The sequence below is a fragment of the Cyprinus carpio genome, unplaced genomic scaffold (assembly GCF_018340385.1).
Source record: "Cyprinus carpio isolate SPL01 unplaced genomic scaffold, ASM1834038v1 S000006617, whole genome shotgun sequence".
Taxonomy (NCBI): domain Eukaryota; kingdom Metazoa; phylum Chordata; class Actinopteri; order Cypriniformes; family Cyprinidae; genus Cyprinus; species Cyprinus carpio.
This window is the reverse complement of record NW_024879255.1, coordinates 437,540-459,946: the sequence shown is the minus strand read 5'-3', so window position 1 is coordinate 459,946 and position 22,407 is coordinate 437,540. Positions and strand designations below refer to the sequence as shown.

At 35.6% G+C, this 22,407-nt stretch overlaps 1 long non-coding RNA gene across 1 annotated transcript; it reads right to left on the bottom strand.

Annotated features, from left to right (window-relative positions):
• Positions 1-13,029: 13,029 nt before the first annotated feature.
• On the bottom strand, positions 13,030-13,263 carry LOC122144213. Its single transcript, XR_006159608.1, has 2 exons — positions 13,143-13,263; positions 13,030-13,060 (listed from the first exon to the last, which is right to left on the bottom strand). It is a non-coding gene; the product is annotated as an uncharacterized LOC122144213 (long non-coding RNA).
• Between the last annotated feature and the right edge of the window lie 9,144 nt (positions 13,264-22,407).

The following is a 22,407-nucleotide window of genomic DNA, read 5'->3' as shown; positions in this document are numbered from 1 at the left end:
AATACAGATTTGAAGAATTTCAGCAAACTCTGGGAGGCCCACCAGCTGACCCAAATGAAATCAGCATACCACCCATTGTTTGTCACATTTTTTGCCAGATGAACTTCATTAATTCGTGGATATTTCTGTCTTAAACCTGCTACCACTTCCTTGTTTAAAACGTCCACAGGAAGTGTGGAGACACTTGTAACTTCTAGTGAGGACTTCTTAAGGCTAAAGGAATGGATCTGATAAGCAATCATTTGCTGGTGTTTGGCAGCCAGTGGTGAGCATTATGTTTTAAAAACAATTTGTGTGGCGAGCAACTTTCTTTAAAAAAAAACCTATGTTTTGCCTCAAACCTCATAGTCCACTGCCCTACTAGAGGTCCAAAACATTGAATCATTTGCGGATAGCTTGCTCCACATAATGATGTTTTGGTAACAGCTGTGCTGGGAAAAAGTTCAACAAATCTTTGTCTGTGCTCTACAATTTTTGCAGTTTAAGTAGGCTATTGTTTCTTCGTTATGAATAGGGTCGACAACAAGTTCAACTATTTCTTTCAAATCAAGAAGTACAAGACAAGCAGCTCCAGTCTCTGGTATCAAGTCTCCAATGATGAATGGAAGCAATCTCACTAAATTCCAATTTTCATGTGCATTACCTCCAATGGTCTTCTTGGAGGCATATGTACATGGAATAATGTAAGGTTTATTTGTTTTATCACCCCACTTATAGGGGAAGTTCAAGATCAAGCTGTTTAGAGTATCAAGAGACAGATACTTGGAAACAAATTCTTTCAAGCAAAGTGCAAGTTCAAATGGGACAATGCCCTCAAACAAGTCATGTACAATATCAGGCGGGATAGCCTCTAGTAACATTTACATTTACATTTACATTTAGTCATTTAGCAGACGCTTTTATCCAAAAGCGACTTACAAAGGAGGACAATGAAGCAATCAAAAACAACAAAAGAGCAATGATATATAAGTGCTATAACAAGTCTCAGTTAGCCTAAACACAGGTATACGTAGCAAGGGCTTTTAAATAATATAATAAATAAAAAGAAAACAGATAGAATAGAAAAAGAATAGAGCAAGCTAGTGATAGAGGTCTTTTTTATAATTGTATAATAAATGAAAAGAAAAATAGTAGGGCTGTCAAATGATTAATCACGATTAATCACATCCAAAATAAAAATTTTGTTTACATAATATATGTGTGTATACTGTGTATATTTATTATGTATATATAAATACACACACATGCATGTATATATTTAAGAAGAATATGTTATGTTTATATATTAAATATATTTATATATAATATAAAATATAAGAATATAAATATATAAATGTATATACATGTAAATATTTTTCTAAATATATAATTTATGTGTGTGTATTTATATATACATAATAAATATACCCTGTACACATACATATATTATGTAAACAAAACTTTTATTTTGGATGTGATTAATCGTGATTAATCATTTGACAGCCCTAAAAAATAGATAAGGATATAAAAAGATTAGAAAGGTAGTTACATTTTTTTTTTTTAAATATAATTAGAATAGTGAGGGAAAAAGTTAGAGGGGTCAAATAAGATGGGAAGAGATGTGTTTTAAGCCGATTCTTGAAGATGCTAAGGACTCAGCTGCTCGGATTGAGTTGGGGCAGGTCATTCCACCAGGAGGGGAACATTTAATTTAAAAGTCCGCACAAAAGTGACTTTGTGCTTCTTTGGGATGGCACAATCAAGGGATGTTCACTTGCAGAACGCAAGCTTCTAGAGGGCACATAAGTCTGAAGTAATGAATTTAGGTAAAGGGGTGCAGAGCCAGTGGTGGTTTTGTAGACAAATATCAATGCCTTGAAATTTTATGTAAGCAGCTATTTGTAGCCAGTGCAAATTTATAATAGAGGTGTGACGTGTATTCTTTTCGGCTCATTAAAATTAATCTTGCTGCCGCGTTTTGGATTAATTGTAAAGGCTTGATAGAACTGGCTGGAAGACCTGCCATAGAGAGCGTTGCAAATAGTCTAGCCTGGACAGACACAAGAGCTTGAACAAGGAGTTGTGCAGCATGTTCGGAAAGAAAGGGCCTGATCTTCTAATGTCTTGAATAAAGCAAATCTGCAGGAACACGGACAGTTTTTTAGCAATGTGGTCTGAGAAAGTTAGCTGATCATCAATCATAACTCCAAGGTTTCTGGCTGTTTTTTGAAGGAGTTATGGTTGATGTGCCTAAATTGATGGTGAAACATGAAAGCGAGATAAATTCTCTGTTTAACACACACAAACCTTTTTACTCCACAAAATGTAGCAGAGTTTTCCTTTGCAGATTGTAACAATGTGCATCATGAATTTCCTTTGTTCTAAGGGCAAAGTCTCCTGTCTGAACAGATTCAGCCTGGATCTCCAATCTCTTCCCAATGCAAAACCTGCAAAAGTACTCACCAGAGAAGCCTTCTATGAAGCCTGCTAAACTGTGGGCCCTTAAATTATCTGCAATGACAGACTGGACTGTACCTTTGACACACCGTCCAAGCTCTGCGATGTAGACACCGGGACTCTCTAAAGTAACCAATTCCTGTAAAAGGGGCTCTACAAAAACGGTGCCATATTCCATGTGACTTCACATGTTCAGTCTTGCATAAAACTGCCCGATAAATAGATGAAAGAGTGGAACTGCATCCAGGTGGCAAATTATTTAAAATCCAATAGACACCACAAAGTTTGTGCTTTTTACATGAGGTGCATAAGGGGTTACAGAGCTCAAAATCGTCAATGTACAATGACAAAGATCATTTTAATTCCTCTCCAACAAAAAAATTAGTTTTTCCTTGCAATCTAAAGACCATCTCTGATAGACCTGTACTGCTGTTCTTTCTCTACCCCTGAATCAGTTTTATGTGTCTCGTGGTCACCAGTAACACACTGGAAAATATCACTGCAACTAAACAACAGCTGAAGGGAAGGCAAAATTGGTATATACTGATAGGTCTTCCGACTCTTTTGATCAAGGATAAACTCAATTGGCTCTACGACACTTACATGTTCCTTGTAGAATTGCTTCTGCTTGAAAGCTGTGGCAAGGGGTCCACCTTTTTCTATGGCTTGAACCAAGGGATTTGACCTGCCCACTGCTAATTCAGAAAGCTCTTGAATTGACAACCTCATCAATTTCTAAGTTGTGATTTCTAAGAATGTCAGAAATGATGCTACAACTCACTTGATTTGATGCTGAAGTTAGTGAATAATGTAGTTCCTGAAGTAATTCATCAACATCAGTGGCTGGGACATGCAAAATGTTTTTCAACTTTAATAAAACAAGGGCAATATTAAGAACACCTGCCTTAGAAATATCTTCATCATTATTAGCATCACTGCATGACTCTAACGCAGATTCTGTTGAAAATGCGGAAAAATCAATGGGAGAACTGGCCGACTCCTGACAGTCTGCAGTGACTGTGACAACATCTAATTTAAAGTCAGTTAGACGATGTGGATTGTGCTTCCTATTTTTGTGTGTATGAAATGTATTATAAATATTGCTTTTAAATGTACACTCTTTAAATACTCAAGTCACAATTTCATGTTTGCGCAAATGTTCATTTAGATGACAAAAGTAATCTCTTTCATTTGACTCAATGCATGCACACAGCTGACATGAAAATGTGGCAAACTGATATTGTTTTGAAGATGACTGATCATGGTGGGCACGGTATATATGACTTAGGAGGTTATTCCATGATTTAAAAGTGCAAGGACAGTTACTGTATACACAAGGATGCCTGAACCTTGCCCCAAAATGTCCATGTTTGAGCTTAGAATGTTTCAATAACTCATACCTACTACAAACTTCTGTTCTTCACACTTTACACTGCCACATTCCCAAGACTCACATATCTAAAAGACAAAAATGAATGTGAGAACATTAATACTTTAACAAAGTAATTAAACAAGTAAAGTTTAGTAATTTTTATATATATATATATATATATATATATATATATATATATATATATATATATAACAACACTTACTGTAATTGAGTGATTGCCCCAAACTGAAGACAATGTGGAATGCTGTCACAATGATGAGGTCTCTGAAATAGTAAAGATGACATATAACTTCAGTTTTGTAATGAAAACTCTGCATTAAAAGAATGCATGATCAACTTAATGTACAAAATTAGTTTTAAATAGAAATCCTATAAACTTTTACATCTTTCATATACTCACATAACTTAATGACAAAAAAGAGAGAAAAGATAAACACTTTTACAAAGAAATGAAACAACTACAGTTTACAAAACACATAAACATATTACAAAAAACAAACGATACATACCGTAAGTGAGTGATTGACTTTAATCAGATGTGGAATTATGTCACAACGAAGTCTCTGGAATATTAAAAACGACATGATTTGATTTTTGTAATGAAAGTACAACTCAGAATGAAAAGAATGAATGTTCCACTTCATGAACACTTTTTTTTTAACAGGACATCCTACAAAATTTTACATGCAACTTTCATATTATGTCGAGCATATTTGTACAACGCTTTAGCGTAGTTGAAAAGTATATTTTTAGAAAAGCAACATAGAGATGGCTAATCTATTATTAAAAAAGGAAAGTCATAGACGAGTAATCTGCCTAAAAAGATGCACACAGTCGACCATATATATCTTAAAATGATCCAATTTGCATATAACGTTATTTGATGACATATTTGTTTTTACGCGAGATCCTAACGTTAAACGTTAACGTTAAGTCAACTTAACTTAACATGTTCTAACATTTGCAAAGTGAATGTAAACTTACGTCTAGATGACAGTTAAAAAAAATCACGCACAATCTGCTTAAGTGCAAAAAAACAATGTAGCCTACATAACGTTACTCAAACGATAGTAAATTTTAAAATGATCAAGAAAAAGTTAGCAGGGAAGGCCGAAAATATCTAACGTTAGTTCATTCACTAAAAAGTGCAGTTGGCAGCTACGGTAAATCAAGATCGATAATAATACAAAATAGCTTATATGTTAAAATCTACATCAATTATACATGAAAAAAATATATTACCTTGTATAATCTCCTCATCCGTTCTTCAATCTGCATTAATCTTCCCACCGTTGAGTCACCGTCGTCGCGCACTAGTCGATTTACCGCCTAGTTTTCTAATGCGCATGCGCAACATCTGCATTCGCGCTTTACTGCAACGGATTAGGCATAGTTTATGTAATTTGATCAGGTTGGTTTCGGATCCATTACGTTCATGTTGAGAAAGCGTAACTCGGAATAATAATGATTTATTTTTATGCTTTTTTAAATATACTTTATTTAAAAGGTTTGCTTATTTCAATTGCTAGCAAGCATGTTTTGCTTAGATCTGGCAAAATTATTTCAATTTGTATATTTTATTGATGCCTTTTCACAAACCAGCCTCAGAAATTTAAGTTGCAATTTAAATACTTTTTTTGCGTTCATTTATTTCTTCTGATAAGTCTGAGATCAGCTCTTTGAACGAGTTCACTTTACGCGAACATGATGCAGTTAGTAAACAGAGCCCAGAGTGTACCCATGGAAACGGATCACAACTACGGCCGAGAGAACACCAAGGAAAAAGACGGGATGCTTCACACATTACTCCAACCAAAACTTTGCAAAAAAAGGTGAAATCAGAAGACAGTGACATCTCCAATGCAGCCTTGCTGCAGGCAATTAACTCCTTAACGGCAAGATTTGATTCTCAAAATAACTCCTTAACAGCGAGGTTTGATTCTTAAGATAGAAAGTTGGAGGAAATTGCAGATAAAATGAGACAAAACATCATCATGATTGCGACAGTCTCTGTGAAAAAAGTCGGTGGAGTTCAATGCTGCAGAGATTAAGGATTACAAGCAAAAATATAGCTGCAAGCAGCAATGGCGGGCTCAAACCATCAGAGCAAACGCCACCCCGGTGGCATCAGGTAAACTGTGCCCAGCGGGCACATGCATTTACAGTAACTCTCTGGCACTCAGGTTTTAAGGGATACGGCAATTAACAGGTTAATCCGAAGCATCAGTACTTTGAAATCACATACACAGAACAATATTCATTAAGAAAGTGAAATTAAATGATTAATAAACTATTTATTCGAACCCTTGCTATTTTCTATTCTAATAAAAGTCTTGGCTGTGGAACATCTGTAATAGAATTGGCTAGCTGGATGCAAATTAAGTCATGCCTTTTATTTTTTCCCCTGTTTGCTATTTCACATTCCTGTCATTGAAGCGTTGTGGGCAAAGACACAGAAGGTAACTGAAACAATGTGGTTTAAGTCAAGGTGATCATTAGGGGTCCAAGCACATTGGTTTGTGTAGATGATGCAGTTACACAACGAACGTGTCTCTTTTAAAGTAAATTATGAGTCCCTATGTGAGTACTATTATATGCACAACATGAAAATAGATAACTAATATAGTGTCCCTTCTACACTTTTTCAGTAATGTGTGATAACTTGAGAAATATGTTGTCAATACAATTAAAATAACAAAAAGTAATGGTATTTAGGAGATGATAGCTTTTGCATAATTACTATATTGGGCTTAATTAAAGTTTATTTATGCACATAAATGAAACATTTTCAAGTCTTTGAACAGATCTTGAAGTATTTGCTATCCTGTGGCGCCATCGAGTGGACAACATTAGCATTGTGGCCTTCATTTTTGAACAACCATTATGAAAGGGGCCAATATTTTTTGAATGATTATAAATATTTAATGATTAGTTTACTGATAATATACCCACATTAAAATCTAATTTACTGATTCTGTATCTTATTTCATGCTTAATCATGAGTTTATTTTTCAACTTACATTTTTAAGCAGTGTTGAATGATTACTATGTGAGTTGCTAAATTTGTTTTTGTTTTTACAATTATAATACATAAACTATATAATGATGAAAAAGTACAACAGTTATTGTTTTCATAATATTTACTATTGGCAATTGTTATTTTGTATTGTAAAGAAGAAGGTTTTTATGACAACAAAAATGGTCATTACTAAAAATGAAACACTAATTTAATTCATAGTTTTATTTTTCTATAGGTTAAGCGCCTTTTCGTAAATATGGCTGTTTCCCAAAGTTTTTTTTTTTTTTTTTTTTTTTTTTTTAGGGTTTACATTTAAAAAAATAAGCCTACTTCAAACATTTTAAGCAGCTTGAACAAAACCTGTTAATATTTATTATAGACCACTGTAATTGTCTATAATCTAAAAAACAAATTTATTATGAAAATAAAAGTGTGCACACCAGTTAAATTGGACGATAAAGAAATTGCTAACAATAGTTTAATAGTGCATGTTTTAGGTTTATAGGTGTTTAGATGCAGAAATGGACAAATCAAATGTAAAATAACGTCATCGATTTAATTAAATATAGATTAATTCTTGTTAGAGCATAATAATAATAATAATAATAATAATAAATACATGAATACATACATACATACAAAAAAAAAAAAGCAGCCAAGAAGAATGATTTTTCTGCTTTTTTATACATTAAAATTGAAAACAGAAAGCAGCTGGTAAATGCAGTCACTTTAATATTAAAATCCAGTATCATGATCCACTTCAGATTTATTTCTCAACAGTTTATGTTCACGTGGCTGTTTTCGTTTATATTCGCCAAGCTATTGTATTTTGAAATCATCTTGTACGTGATTTGTTCGTTCTTGCGACGAAAAGCCAGAATCAGCGTCCTCTGGAGCTCGAGAGATCGATGTTATTCTGCCCTTAGACTGTCTCGCGCTGTCAAATAGTCTTTCATTTTCACAGTTACACAGCTCAAAAACACCTGATTTTAGCTCTTGTTGTGTTCTAATGGGTGGATTTTGTGCATTCGCGGTAATATTTTATTTTAAAAAGCTCTTAAAACTATAAAAATGCTTTAACTGTGAGCTCGCTGTGAGACTGCAGGCGCTGATGCAGCGGTGATTTCTCTCTGGTCTTTCTCACTGTTCTGGCCAGACATCAATTATTAATGAGATCTGAGCCGGTAATAATAACATATGTTGGTTCAGCTTGTCAGTGTGAATGTGTATTTATTTGTCCGTTCTCGCCGAAAAGCCATCACCGTGTTCTGGAGCGAGCAATCTATGTGACGTTCAGCCCTTAGACAAAGAAAATCTCACAAGCACTCGTAATCACTCATTTTCATCTCTATAATATGTTCTTCTAATTGTTTTGTGTTGATTCGCCGCTGTGTTTTAATGTAAAAGGCTATAGTTTCTGTATGTAGACTTTTTTCCCTTCAAGTGTTCAGAACCGATATAAAGTTGGTTCGATGTTTGACATTGGTACGGTGTACATTTTAGGACATCCTCAGACCTCAGTCATTAAAAGAAAAGGCGTCATGCCTCAGACTAAAAGGCTTCAGTCATTGGACAAAACGGCATCGCGCCTCAGACTGAAAAGCTTCAGGTCTCAGGAAAAAGGACGTCAGGTGTCAGGTCTCTCATACAATTAGGCATCAGACGAAACGGACTCAGACAAAAAGGCATCAGACGAAACGGACTCAGGAAAAAAGGCATCAGAAGAAACGGACTCAGACAAAAAGGCATCAGACGAAACCGGACTCAGGACAAAAAAAAAAAAAGGCATCAGACGAAACGGACTCAGGTGGCGTATCGCGTTGCCCCGCCCCAGGTGACGTCACACGCACGCGGTTCAGAGGAAGTGGTATATAACGGTTGATTGATGGCAAAAGGAGGTAAGCAGCGTCTGATATATTATATTTTAACAGTTGTATTCAAATGTTACACTAATTAAGTTATATACGGAAGAGAATATGCATTTCGAGAGTCTTGTGTGCACGTTTAAAATGTTAGTTAGCTATATTGCAACTAGCCAGCTTTTATTTTGGCAAAGTGTAGTAAAATTACCCTTACGAAAAATAACCATGGTTTTACTACCAGAAAAAAAAAAAAAAAAAACCTGGATGATATAGTTAAATCATGGTATCCACAGATTAACCATGGTTTTGCTATACTAACCATAGTTTAACCATGGTGTTTGTAGTTAAACTGTGGTTATACAAATGGTAATCATTACACTAAAAACAAAAAAATGTTACTACACTTTTACTATAATAAAACCATGGTCACTTTACGTCAAGGTAAAGCAAATTCTTTCGAGCTATTAGATTGAAATCTTAGTCTAATTATAATATACCTGTATGTGTCTAACACTAGTTGTTGAATTAAATGATTTTGCAAAAACAATGGTTCTGTCTTATAACTAAATATATATTTGTTTGTTTCAGTCAATCAAGTTATCGCTGACATTTTCGGGGTAAGCATGGCTACGGTGAGCAGGACCATTATCACCTGGGCTAATTACCCGGGTTCAGTACCCATTTAGATGTCCAGGCAACAAATAAGCTCCTCCATGCCAGAGAATTACCGTTTGTTCAATCCAAACCTGCATGTCATCCTGGACTGCACAGAAATCCGCTGTGAAAGCCCTACATCACTGATACTCCACCTCTGAGATCTTCTCCAGTTACAAGAGCATTACCACATTCAAAGGTCTGGTTGGGGTAGCTCCATGTGGTGCAGTGACTTTTATCTCCCAGCTTTACACCGGTTCAATCTCTGACAAAGAAATCACGAAGAAATCCGTCATTTTGGACCTGCTTGAGCCTGGAGATGTGGTCATGGCAGACAAGGGGTTCACTATTGAAGATATTCTCTCCAGTGTTGGTGCTAGACCGATCATTCCACCTTTCAAATGTGCCAAGCAGTTCAGCAAACAGGACTGTGAAAAAACACAGGCCATTGCACGCCCCAGGATTCTGGTGGAAAGGGTGATTAGAAGGTTCCACATCTGGGATTCTGTTGTGCCACTCACCTTGTGAGGAAGTATTAATCAGATCTGGCATAATTGCTGTTTTATGGTTAACTATCAGGGACCAATGTTTCTTGAGTAGTGAATGTATATTAGTATATTACATTTTTTAGAATGACTGTGATTATTACAATAGTAGTGTTTTAGTGTTAACTTTTGGTAGTAGTTTTTTTTAAATACTTTTTTTGTTACTTTTTCAGTTAGTTGAAGTACATACCTTTAATACTACTTACCATCATTAAACGTGTTTTTTACTTATTTATTTTTAGTTTAGTTTTTACTTTTTATTGAAAAGAAAAATTTTATCTTATGTATATTGAAATTATTTATATAAAATTTCCCCGAAAATAATTTGACAGACACAATGAAATAGTTGACAATGAAAAGTCTTTTTATAATAATTCATGAAAAAAAAAGTCAATTCTGGTGTTCATTGTTATTTCACACAATGTATCAAATGAAAAAATATACAACTATGTGTATGCATATCATATACATTACAGAAGATCTAATACAAAACAATGTATTCACCTTGGTATGTACATATTTACATCTAATTAATAGCAAGTACTATATATTTAATGTTATAATTTTGTGATGTATCTAATATGTTACAAAAGATCTACTACAAAATATGCTACATACTACTCAACTACATAAAATATATACTTATTATTAATGTAAAAATAAATCTTAAGTTTATACTATAATATGAACAGAATCTGCCCATTCTTTCCACTGAAAGATACAAATCCATAAAAAAGTTATAATAGTACATGTGTAGCTTGTCTTTCATTGATGCTATGAAGGCATCATGTCGCCAGATCCTCTTTATTGTGAAATCTGATTTTGTGTCGCTCACAAAGTCACACCAATGTAGACCAGTAACTGCAAGCTGACGTTGTACCTGCCAGTAGTACTTATGGGTCACTTTAAGTTTGGCTAGTCCTCTTTGAATTTTCATAAATGGAACCTGAGCAGTGCATTTTGACTGTAGTCTTTTGGCCTCTTCAATCTGGCAAGCTGAACTATGGGTAACCTTTATAGACTCCAGATGAAGTGCTTGATGGTGTGTGGGCACAAATGTAAAATTACAGCCAAACTGATAACCAAGCAAAGGTAGTTGGGGGAAAATTAACATCAGGAACACCTGCAGCTATAGGGGGACATTGGTATGAAAGTGGACTGCCATGAGGTACAGGACCGAATTGTGAGGGGACCAACTCTACTTTTGACATGCCCTCAAGTATGTGTGCCAGCAAATGCTTGGGATTAATCTGACTTAGTTTTGCACCAGAAGCCAAGACATCAGCATCTGGAAGGGGACCTAAAGAAATGTACACAAATTATCAGTCATGAAGACATTAAGCTGTAGCTGTGTGCGCACACACATACAAACAGAAACAAACACACACACACACAAACAGAGTTGTGAATTACCTGTGTAAGCCTTGTGTAGGGTAGACTTGATTCCAGTATTCCCAACTGATTTTGGTTTTAGGACAAGAAGTTCACTCACTGCCTCTGGATGTACTCCCTTAATATAAAACAAATACAGTAATAGTTAAAAATTGTTTACTGATCGTGGGTGATTTTCATTTATTTGGTACTTAATCTGCACTGTTGTTCATTATTAGTCTATGATGTTTTAATGTTTACATATACTTTCTTTGAGTTAATAGTGTTCTTACCAAGTGGAGAAAAGAAAAATACTTACCTGTGCTCTTGGACGATGGCATCTCTGTGGCTCACTTGATTTTATTAATCTTCTCAGACGCCTTTCACTGCAAGATAAAAGCATAAGATGCTTTAAAAATATATATATTTTTTTTTCATTTGTATAAGGCTATATTGTATATTTAACATCAGTGAAGCAGTACATTATCGATTAAACTTAACGGTAACACTTTCTATGAAGCCCGTATTTAAAAATACATTATAAGAGTATTCTTATGGCATTATAATGAATGAATAATGTATTATAAAAAAAACCTTATAATATGTTGTATCATCTTATGAGTAATCATTACAACAGTTTTAATGTGTTATAATATTTACTTATTTGAGGTTATAGCATTTAAGATTATGATTTATAATACACAATGAATATAATGCATCCACTTAACTTACAATGGATTATGTTTCCCATAGATATAATATAAGTCTGTTATTTTGGAATTGTTGACTTGTTACTTTACTTAAAGCAGACAAATACCACTTATAAATAACAACAATAATAATGAAAATAAAAATAATATTTTTCCTTAAACAGCCATTAGATCAGATATCTGATCAGATGAATGTGTAATATGGCACATTTGATTTTAACTATATTTACTGTAAGATAGTAAGATACTGTACAGATCTTAAATAAATAATGTCAAGATATTAGACTTATAATCCATTATAAATTATGTGGATTTAGCATGGTGTTTATTGCGTGTTATACATAATCTTATTCATAAAAGTTATATCCACAAATAAGTACGTTTTATAAAGTATTATAATTGTTGTTATGATTATTTATGAGATGAAGCAACATAAAGGGTTTACATACATACATACATACATACATATGTATATATAATGCATTGTGATTTTATTATAGTAAAAGTGTAGTAACATGTTTTTTTTTAGTGTAATGATTACCATTTGTATAACCACAGTTTAACTACAAACACCATGGTTAAACTATGGTTAGTATAGCAAAACCATGGTTAATCTGTGGATACCATGATTTAACTATATCATCCAGGGTTTTTTTTTTTTTTTTTTTTTTTTGGTCTGTAAGTAAAACCAGGGTTATTTTTCCGTAAGGGTAATTTTACTACACTTTGCCAAAATAAAAGCTGGCTAGTTGCAATATGGCTAACTAACATTTTTAAACGTGCACACAAGACTCTCGAAATGCATGTTCTCTTCCGTATATAACTTAATTAGTGTAACATTTGAATAAAACTGGTTAAAATATAATATATCAGACGCTGCTTAACTCCTTTTGCCATCAATCAACCGTTATATACCACTTCCTCTGAACCGCGTGCGTGTGACGTCACCTGGGGCGGGGCAACGCGATACTCTACCTGAGTCCGTTTCGTCTGATGCCTTTTTTTTTTCCTGAGTCCGTTTCCGTCTGATGCCTTTTTGTCTGAGTCCGTTTCGTCTGATGCCTTTTTGTCTGAGTCTGTTTCGTCTGATGTCTGCTGATTTTTTTTCCTGAGTCCGTTTCGTCTGATGCCTTTTTGTCTGAGTCACTCCACCTGAGTCCGTTTCGTCTGATGCCTTTTTGTCTGAGTCCGTTTCGTCTGATGCCTTTTTGTCTGAGTCCGTTTCGTCTGATGCCTAATTGTATGAGACCTGACACCTGACGTCATTTTTGCTTTTCAGTCTGAGGCGCGATGCCGTTTTGTCCAATGACTGAAGCCTTTTAGTCTGAGGCATGACGCCTTTTCATTTAATGACTGAGACAGATATTCAGCCGCGAAAAAAATTCAATAAATTCTTAGTGGATGAGTATAATTGTATAAAAAATGGCTTATCTGAAAAGCAATAGAACGTAGAACTGAACACACATCGCAGTTTAATTTTTTTAATTCTCCTCGATTTGTTGCAAACACATAAAGAGTCTAGCAGCGGCGCGCTAGCGCTTAGGCCAGTTTTGGGACCGTCTACAATTTTAATTTTCAATTTAATCCTGCAAAAGAACTTATAATGTTAGGTGACCTGAATGTTAATTGGGAAGTTAAGCAAATCAGGAAAAACTTGAAAAAGGTAATGGATAAAATGTATATGGCTCAGGTGATTAATGGCGCTACGAGAATTACAAACTCTACGAGCACTCAAATTGATTTAGCGTTTTCAAATAGGCCAGAAAGGATTTTGAAATCATATAATATGCTTACTGGATTGTCTGATCACAATCTCATAATGGTCACCAGAAAATTAAATAAAAAGCGTTTTAAACATTTGCCAGCCACAGAATCCTTTAGGATACCATAGCAGGAACAACAAAACTTCATAGATTCAATCGATGATGTAAATTGGGATGAATTACTCTCCGGCATAAACTTGGACAAGGATTGTTCTCTATTTTCTAATAAAATACAGCAAATTGTTAATCAATTTACACGGAAAATTAGATTACGAGCTAAAAAAAATGTCCTTCCATGGTTAAATGAATCTGTTCTGAAACTGATGAAAGAACGAGATCAGTCCTTGAAGCTGGCTGTAAAATCAGGATATAATAGGCATCAATTTATCTCTTTAAGAAATAGAGTAGTGAGAGAAATAAGGAAATCTAAAGCTGACTTTTTTATTACTGCTTTGAATAGTACACATGGAAATTCTAAAATAACCTGGCATTATATAAAAAAACTGACAGGTGAGTCCCACAAAAATAAGACAAAACAAATGCAAATTGAATTAAATGGAGACATTTTAACAGAATCTAAGGCTACGTTCACACTGCAGGCTGAAACGACCCAATTCCGATTTTTTTGCCTCTATGCGACCTGTATCTGATCTTTTCATGACAGTCTGAAACGACACAGATCCGATCTTTTCAAATGTGACCCAGGCCCACTTGGGTATGTGGTCCTGAATCCGATACGTATCCTATCTTTTGAAATGCGACCTCCGTCTGAACGGCCAGGCCACATGTATCCGACCCGTACGTCATTGATAAGCTACAAACGTCATAATTCTGCGTTGAAGTAGGCGGGAACGAGAAGATAGAAGCCACTAACATCAGTATCCCAACACTCCTGGCTGCGACTCTGCACCCACACGTTTCTCTGTACCGACGACGTTGCTAACACTGCTCCACAAAAACGCCATGGCCAAAAACCTTGCTCTCCTCCTTCTTTTTAATTTTCTTCTTAAAACGAGAAGATTGTAATTGTGCTGGCTCCGTTGGGAAAATAACTTTAATATTGCAAAAAGAGCTCCGCTATTGCCTACACTGTTGTTGACATCCATGTTTAACGTTAGCTACTTCCGCAAACAACGAGTGACGTCGTTGGCCGTTGTGTACTCTTCTGCGCATGCGGGTCACTTTTGGGTCATTTCACGTTCACACAGGAGATCACAAAAGGGTCGCATTTAATTGAAAATGTGAACGGCCTTGCAAAAAAATCGAATTTTTTCAAAAAATCGGAATTGAGTATTAAGCCCTGCAGTGTGAACGTAGCCTAAGGTATTAGCTGATGCCTTTAACAACTATTTTATTAAATCGGTAGCAGAAATCTCTAAGAACTTTATAATAAAACAAAACAAAGAACACTTAGTGTCTGCAACACAGTCTTTCTTCATAGCAAACATCACTGAGACTAAAGTCACTGATATAATTAAAACATTAAAACCATCTAAGGCCAGGGATGTATTTGGTATGGACACGAACATGCTTAAAGATTTAGGATCGGGTTCTGGCTACTCCTATTGCTTCTATTACTTGTAATCTTATCTATTTCCAGTGGTCCACTTTCCAAAGGGCCTGGAAATCTGCTATTGTTACGCCAGTTTTTAAAGTCTGGTCTATCTACCTCCATGAATAACTACCGACCAATAAGCATTCTTCCGGCCATTTCTAAAATTGCAGAAAAATGGGTGGCTGAGCAGATTGTCCAGTATTTAAACAGTAGCTCCCCCTCTTTTCATGCCATGCAGTTTGGTTTTAGATCCAAACACTCCACTGAATCAGCTACGTGCCTTTCTATCGAGAAAATAAAACTTTCTCTTGACAAGGGGGGAGTAGTAGTAGGGGTGGTTTTCTTGGATCTCAAGAAAAGCCTTTGATACAGTGAACCACTCAGTTCTGCTTAAACAAGCTTCCACAAATTTAAAATTTTCTTGTGACACTGTTAGCTGGTTTGAATCCTATCTGCATGATCGTACACAATCTGTACTAATTAACAACTGCAATTCTGAGTCGCTTAGGCTAACCACCGGGGTTCTTCAGGGCTCAAATTAGGGCCCCTCTTATTTAGCCTTTATATCAATGACTTGCCTAATGTTTACTCTGAAGTAGAATGTTTAATGTATGCGGATGACACTGTTCTATTTGTTCATGGTCGCTCTAAAGACTTTGTTGCAGATAAACTTACTAAAGCAATGACTCGTGTTACATCCTGGCTGCAGAAGAACTGCCGGCAGCTAAATATTTAGAAAACTGTAGGTATGTTCTTCAGTAAAACCAATAGAGCTTCATTTAATCCTGACATAATAGTTGCTGGAGAAAAATTACGAATCGTAAATCAGTATAAATATCTTGGCTTAGTAATAGATTCACATCTCTCCTTTAAAGCCCATATTGAAAAAATTATGTAAAATAATCAAGTTTAATCTAGCAAATTTCCGCTCAATTCGAAATGACATGTCAACCGAAGCTGCACTAATTTTTTTACATTCCATGATTTTCAGTCACCTCAACTACTGCTTTACAAGTTGGTCTCAAGGAAGTCAGAGCGCAAAAAGACCTTTGGAAACATTATACAAACAAGCCATTAAAAATCATGGACAAAAAACCAAGGCACTATCATCACTGTGCAAATTTTAAAAAAAACACAGCCTTTTAAACTGGAACAGTATTCATAAGTTTTTAAATCTGAATCTCATATACAAAGTGACACATGATTTGGCACCAGCTCCTCTGGCTGAGTTCATCAGCCAAAAGAAACAGTTCTGAGCGCGTTACTCGAGGCTCTGCCAGAGGGGACTGTGTCATCCCTCTGCGCAGGAGCGTTTTCCAGTCGCTCGGCACTGGTCAGTGAGGGGCGCTACTGAATGGAATTCTATACCTGAGGAGGTTAGACAGCTCAACACTTATAAGGCCTTTACAAAAAAATTGAAAATTGGGCTCATTAACAATTATGTCTGCCAACATTAAAAGCCGAGCCTATTGAGCTGTATTATATATTTGATATACTATAGCCTTTTTGAAAATGTGTTTTTTGTGTGTCTGATTATTGTAACAGGTACAGTGTACTTAAAGTTATTTTACAGTGTCATTTATATTGTAGTCAATTTGCCCATAGACTTGTAAATGTATATTTTTGTTCGTATTTTAATGCTTTTTTTACATCTTGGCCAGGGGACTACAGATGGAAAAATAGCTTTTGGCTGAATTCTGGCTTTTTTAACCATGTTTGTTCATGTGTTTTATGAAATTGCACTGTCCCCTTTTAAATAAACCATTAAAAAAATAAAAAAAAAAGTACATGAAAATGATAAAACAAAAATGTTTCCCACCGGAATGTTTTTTATAATTAACAAAGCAAGAGAAATTTGTGCACCCAAGGTCTTTGAAAGATATAAAGACAAACACTTATAATGCTCACTTGAATTTAAATAAGAAATATTGTAAACAAGATATGTGATAGTAGTTATTATTTATTTATTACTATTAATAAATATATTAATAAAAAGAAAAACAACATTAAAACAGTCATTAGTATTCCATATCCAGTGATTATGCCGTAGGCTGATTACAGGTCCTTTTTTTTTCGTTATATTAACGGAAGTATGACACCAAATAAGTAACACGCTATTGAAATTTAAAACCAATAAAGAAATTAATTTAAAATAAATACAGTCTTCTGTATCAACCTCATGGTGTGTGTCTTGTTACTGTTTCATAAAAGCAGTTTTATATTTGTTTTAGTCACAGAACTACAGTATAACAGAAAACATGCTATTGAAATTCAACAAATAAGACAACGCTGGCGAAGAGTGTTCTTTTACAGTTGTTTTGACTTGAATTTGAAAATCTACATTTTAATAAATTAATTTATAACGCACACAGTTTTATTACACAACTTCAATAGGTGTGTCTTGTTACAGATTAGACAAACATTTTGATGTTGGTTTTAGCCACAAAACTATAATAGAACACATACTATTGAAAATGTAAACCAATACATAATTTAGTTCAAAAATAAATACAGTCTTCTATTTTATGCTTCAAAGGCTGTGTCTTGTTACAGATTTCTTTAAGAACATTTTGCAGTAGTTTTCGTTGTCAAAAGTGATGCAAAAGTGACACTATTGACTTTCAAAAATCAAGTTTAAAGCCTTCCAAAGATTCTGTAGTACTTACTGTAGAGGAAGATGTTTAGACTGAGTTTGACATTCAAAATATTTTAAAAGTTAATTTAAATTCAATACAGTCTTCTATTTCAGCTTCAAAGTGTGTGTCTTGTTACTGTATCCTTGAAGACAATTTCTATGCAAGTTTTACTGTCATATATAAATCAGGATACATGTTATTGAATTCAATTCAAATCTGTTAATAAATTCATTTAAATTGCATGCAGCTTTCTTTCTCAAATACATAGGCTGTGTATTCTTAGAGATTCCTAGACAAACATTTTTCAATACTTTTCATTGTCAAAAGCGATGGAGAAGTTATGCTATTTTACGTTCAATTAAAGCTTGCAAACGCCTTCCAACGAGAGTCTCCAGTATTACTGCCACCTAGAGGAAGATACTGCAGTTGGTTTTGACTGAAGTTTTGACATTCAAAATATTTTAAAAATTCATTTAAAAATGTATACAGCTTTCCATCTCAACTTCAAAAGGGTGTGTCTTGTTAACTGGGCCTAAATGAGCAATTTCATGCAGGTTTTGCTCTCATTTGTAATTCAGGATACATGCTATTGAACTAAATTCAAATCTGTTAATAAATTAATTTAAAATGCATAAGTGTTCTTTCTCAAATCTAAAAGGTGTGTCTTGTTACTGGTTCCTAGTAGAACATTTTGATGGTGGTTTTAGCCACAGAATTATACTAGAACAACATACTATTAAAAAAATTAAACCAACACATAATTTAGTTTTCAAATAAATACAATGCTTCTATCTCAGCTACAAAGGCTGTGTCCTGTTACAGATTTAATAAATGATATTTTGCAGCAGTTTTCATTGTTAAAAAGTGATGCCGAGTCATGCTATTGACATTTCAAAAAATGCGCTTGCGCAGCCTTTCATAGAGTCTCCAGTATTACTGCCCCCTAGAGGAATGTGCTGCAGTTGTTTTGAATGCAGTTTGACATTCAAAGTTATAATTCTTTTTTAAATTACAATAAAGTCTTCTGTTTCAAACTTCAAAAGGTGTGTCTTGTTCTGATTTCTATATGGAACATTTTCAATTTCAGGTTTTACACTCGTATGTAAATCAGAACACATTGCTATTGGAAGTTAAATTCAAAAATTACATTCCATTCAATTTCTTTTTTTTTTCTTGCTTTTTTTGTCTTTCTTTTTTTTTTTTTTTTTTTTTTTTTTTTAGTTGTTCATGAGTCCCCTTATTTTTCCTGAGCAGATTTAAACTGTCCAATATTCTTCATAAAAACTCTCCAGGTCTCACAAAACTCTTTGGATAAATTGTACTAAGTGTTTATAGGTTTTTCTTCTGAAGCTTCTGACCTAATTCATATTCAGTTATTATGTCGTCTTGTGGACTATATGTAAACATCTTGATGCAAACATATCTTACTCAGGGCAGCACTAAAAAATTTTTAATGCAATTTTGTGTAATACCTTTATTTTGGTAAAATAATTAACATTTGCCCACCACTATATGTTCAGGAGAAACTATTCAGAGAACTATAAGAATAAACTTCAGTCAAATGGATTTTTTTTTTTTTTTTTTTTTTTTTTTTTTTTTTTTTTTTTTTTTTTTATTTTATGTGTTTTTTTGTGTTTTTAATTATGCCATGATTTAAATAAGAATAATTTATAAAATTTTTTATAAAAATAACTTTTATTTATTATATATATCTACAGGTCCTCTCAAAAATTAGCAATTATTGTGAATAAAGTTTCATTATTTTCCATAAAAGTTCATTATTGTAATGAATTAAAAATTAAACTTTCATATATTTTTAGATTCATTGCACACCAACTGAAATATATTCAGTCTTTTTATGTTTTAATACTGATGATTTTGGCATTACAGCTCATGAAAACCCAAAAATTCTATCTCAAAAAATTTCGCCATATCATGAAAAGGTTCTCTAAACGAGCTATTAACCTAATCATCTGAATTCAACTAATTAACTCTAAACACCTGCAAAAGATTCCTGAGGCTTTTAAAAACTAACAGCCTGGTTCATTACTCAAAACCGCAATCATGGATAAGGACTGCCGACCTGACTGCTGTCCAGAAGGCCATCATTGACACGACTCAAGCAAGGAGGGTAAGGACACAGAAAGAAATTTCTGAATGAATAGGCTGTACCCATTACGTGCGGTATCAAGGAACCTCAGTGGGAAGTCTGTGAGAGGAAGGAAAAAGTGTGGCAAAAAACGCTGCACAACGAGAAGAGGTTGACGCGGACCCTGAGGAAGATTGTGGAGAAGGACGATTCCAGACCTTGGGGGCCTGCAGAAGCAGTGGGGACTGAGTCTGGAGTAGAAACATCCAGAGCCACCGTGCACAGGCGTGTGCTTTTGAACCAGAAACAGCGGCAGAAGCGAAGCGCCCTGACCTAGGCTACAGAGAAGCAGCCTGGACTGTTGCTCATGTGGTTCAAAGTACTTTTTTCGGATGAAAGCAAAATTTTGCATTGTCATTCGGAAATCAAGGTTGTGCCCAGAGTCTGGAGGAAGGACTCGGGGAGAAGGAAATGCCAAAATGCCTGAAGTCCAGTGTCAAGTACCCACAGGTCAGTGATGGTCTGGGGTGCCATGTCAGCTGCTTGTGTTGGTCCCTGTTGTTTTATCAAGGGCAGGGTCAATGCAGCTAGCTATCAGGAGATTTTGGAGCACTGTCATGCTTCCATCTGCTGAAAAGCTTTATGGAGATTGAAGATTTCGTTTTTGCAGCACTGACCTGGCACCTGCTCACAGTGCCAAAACCACTGGTAAATGGTTTACTGACCATGGTAATTACTGGTGGCTCAATTGGCCTGCCAACTCTCCTGACCTGAACCCCATAGAGAATCTGTAGTATATTGTGAAGAGAAAGTTGAGAGAAGCAAGACCCAACACTCTGGATGAGCTTAAGGCCGCTGATTCCGAGCATCCTGGGCCTCCCATAACACCTCAGCAGTGCCACGGCTGATTGCCTCCATGCCACGCCGCATTGAAGCAGTCAGTTTGCAAAAGGATTCCCGACCAAGTATTTAGTGCATAACTGAACATAATTATTTGAAGGTTTGACTTTTTTTGTATTAAAAACACTTTTCTTTTTATTGGGTCGGGATGAAACTATGCTAATTTTTTGAGATAGGAATTTGGGGTTTTCATGGAGCGGTATGCCAACAAATCATCAGTAGTAAATATAAAAAGACCTGAAATATTTCAGTTGGTGTGCAGTGAATCTAAAATATATGAAAGTTTAATTTTTATCATCACGTTATGGAAAATATGAACATTTTCACAAATGACCAAATTTTTTGAGAAGGACCTGTATATATATATATATATATATATATATATATAGATATAGATATATATAAGGGTGTAATTTGTCCTGTTCCATACCATATAAAAACTAATGTACTATTTCATAAACTAGTGCTCCTGTGCTAGTGGCAGTTACGAAGTGCAATGGGGGTTCGAGACCCGGGTGTCAACATGGTCCTGTGTCCACTTTTCTCTAGTCTAGAGGCATGGATCCTTGTGTTTTGGTACAAGCACATGGCAATTTGTCTTTGGGGCTGTGCTTGTGTTGTCTCGTTCCCTTGCCCCGGCCCCCCTTGTTATCCTAGTCTTGTCATGATTGTCCTATCTGTGCCGACCTGTCGTGTCTTGATTAGTTCCCCTATTTAGATCTCCTAGTGTGCTCTGTCTCTTTTGTCGGTTCATTGTGATTGTTTCTCTCAAACTGTTCCTCATATATGTTGCTACCTGTCAGCCTCGTGAGTTTATCCTTGTCATCCTTTGAAGAAGTCTTTGTAATACCGTGAGTGTTTGTTTATAGTTAGTGTTTAGTGTCTTTATCTGGTCAGCCCTGTCTTGTTTGGTTATTTAGTCCTTACCCTAGCTATTGTTTTCCCCCTCGTGGGTTTTGTTTTCCCCTTTTGTCATCAATAAACCCTTTGTGTTGAGAATCCTGTCTGCACTTGAGTTCCTCCCTTACCAACCCATAACAGAATGAACCGACCAAAGAACTCAGCAGGCTGGAAGTCATCCCCCACCGACAGGAAGGGGATCACCCTCCCATACTCTCCCGAGGGTGAGTGGATCCTTCACAATTATGCCCGGCTGTGGGAGAAGTTCTCCCAGGAGGAGCCACAGGCCACCCCCCAGAGGTCTCCACCATCGACCCAGCTGCCAGTGATCCCAGAGGGTCGTCTCCTGGCCGTCACAACACTGGGGGAACAGGCAGATTCCCCCCAGAGTCCTGAGGCGCCTTCCACAGCCAACAGTCTCCCCAGGAAGCGAGGGAGACGATTGTCGTGGGAGTCAGCTTCAGAGTCGTCGGCGTCAGAGTCTGCCCTGCCTGAGGCCAAACTCCCCCCACCCGTCTCGGTTCCAGCTGTGACCTCTGCACCGCGGCAAGGTTGTAGTGGGAGTATGGTTCCT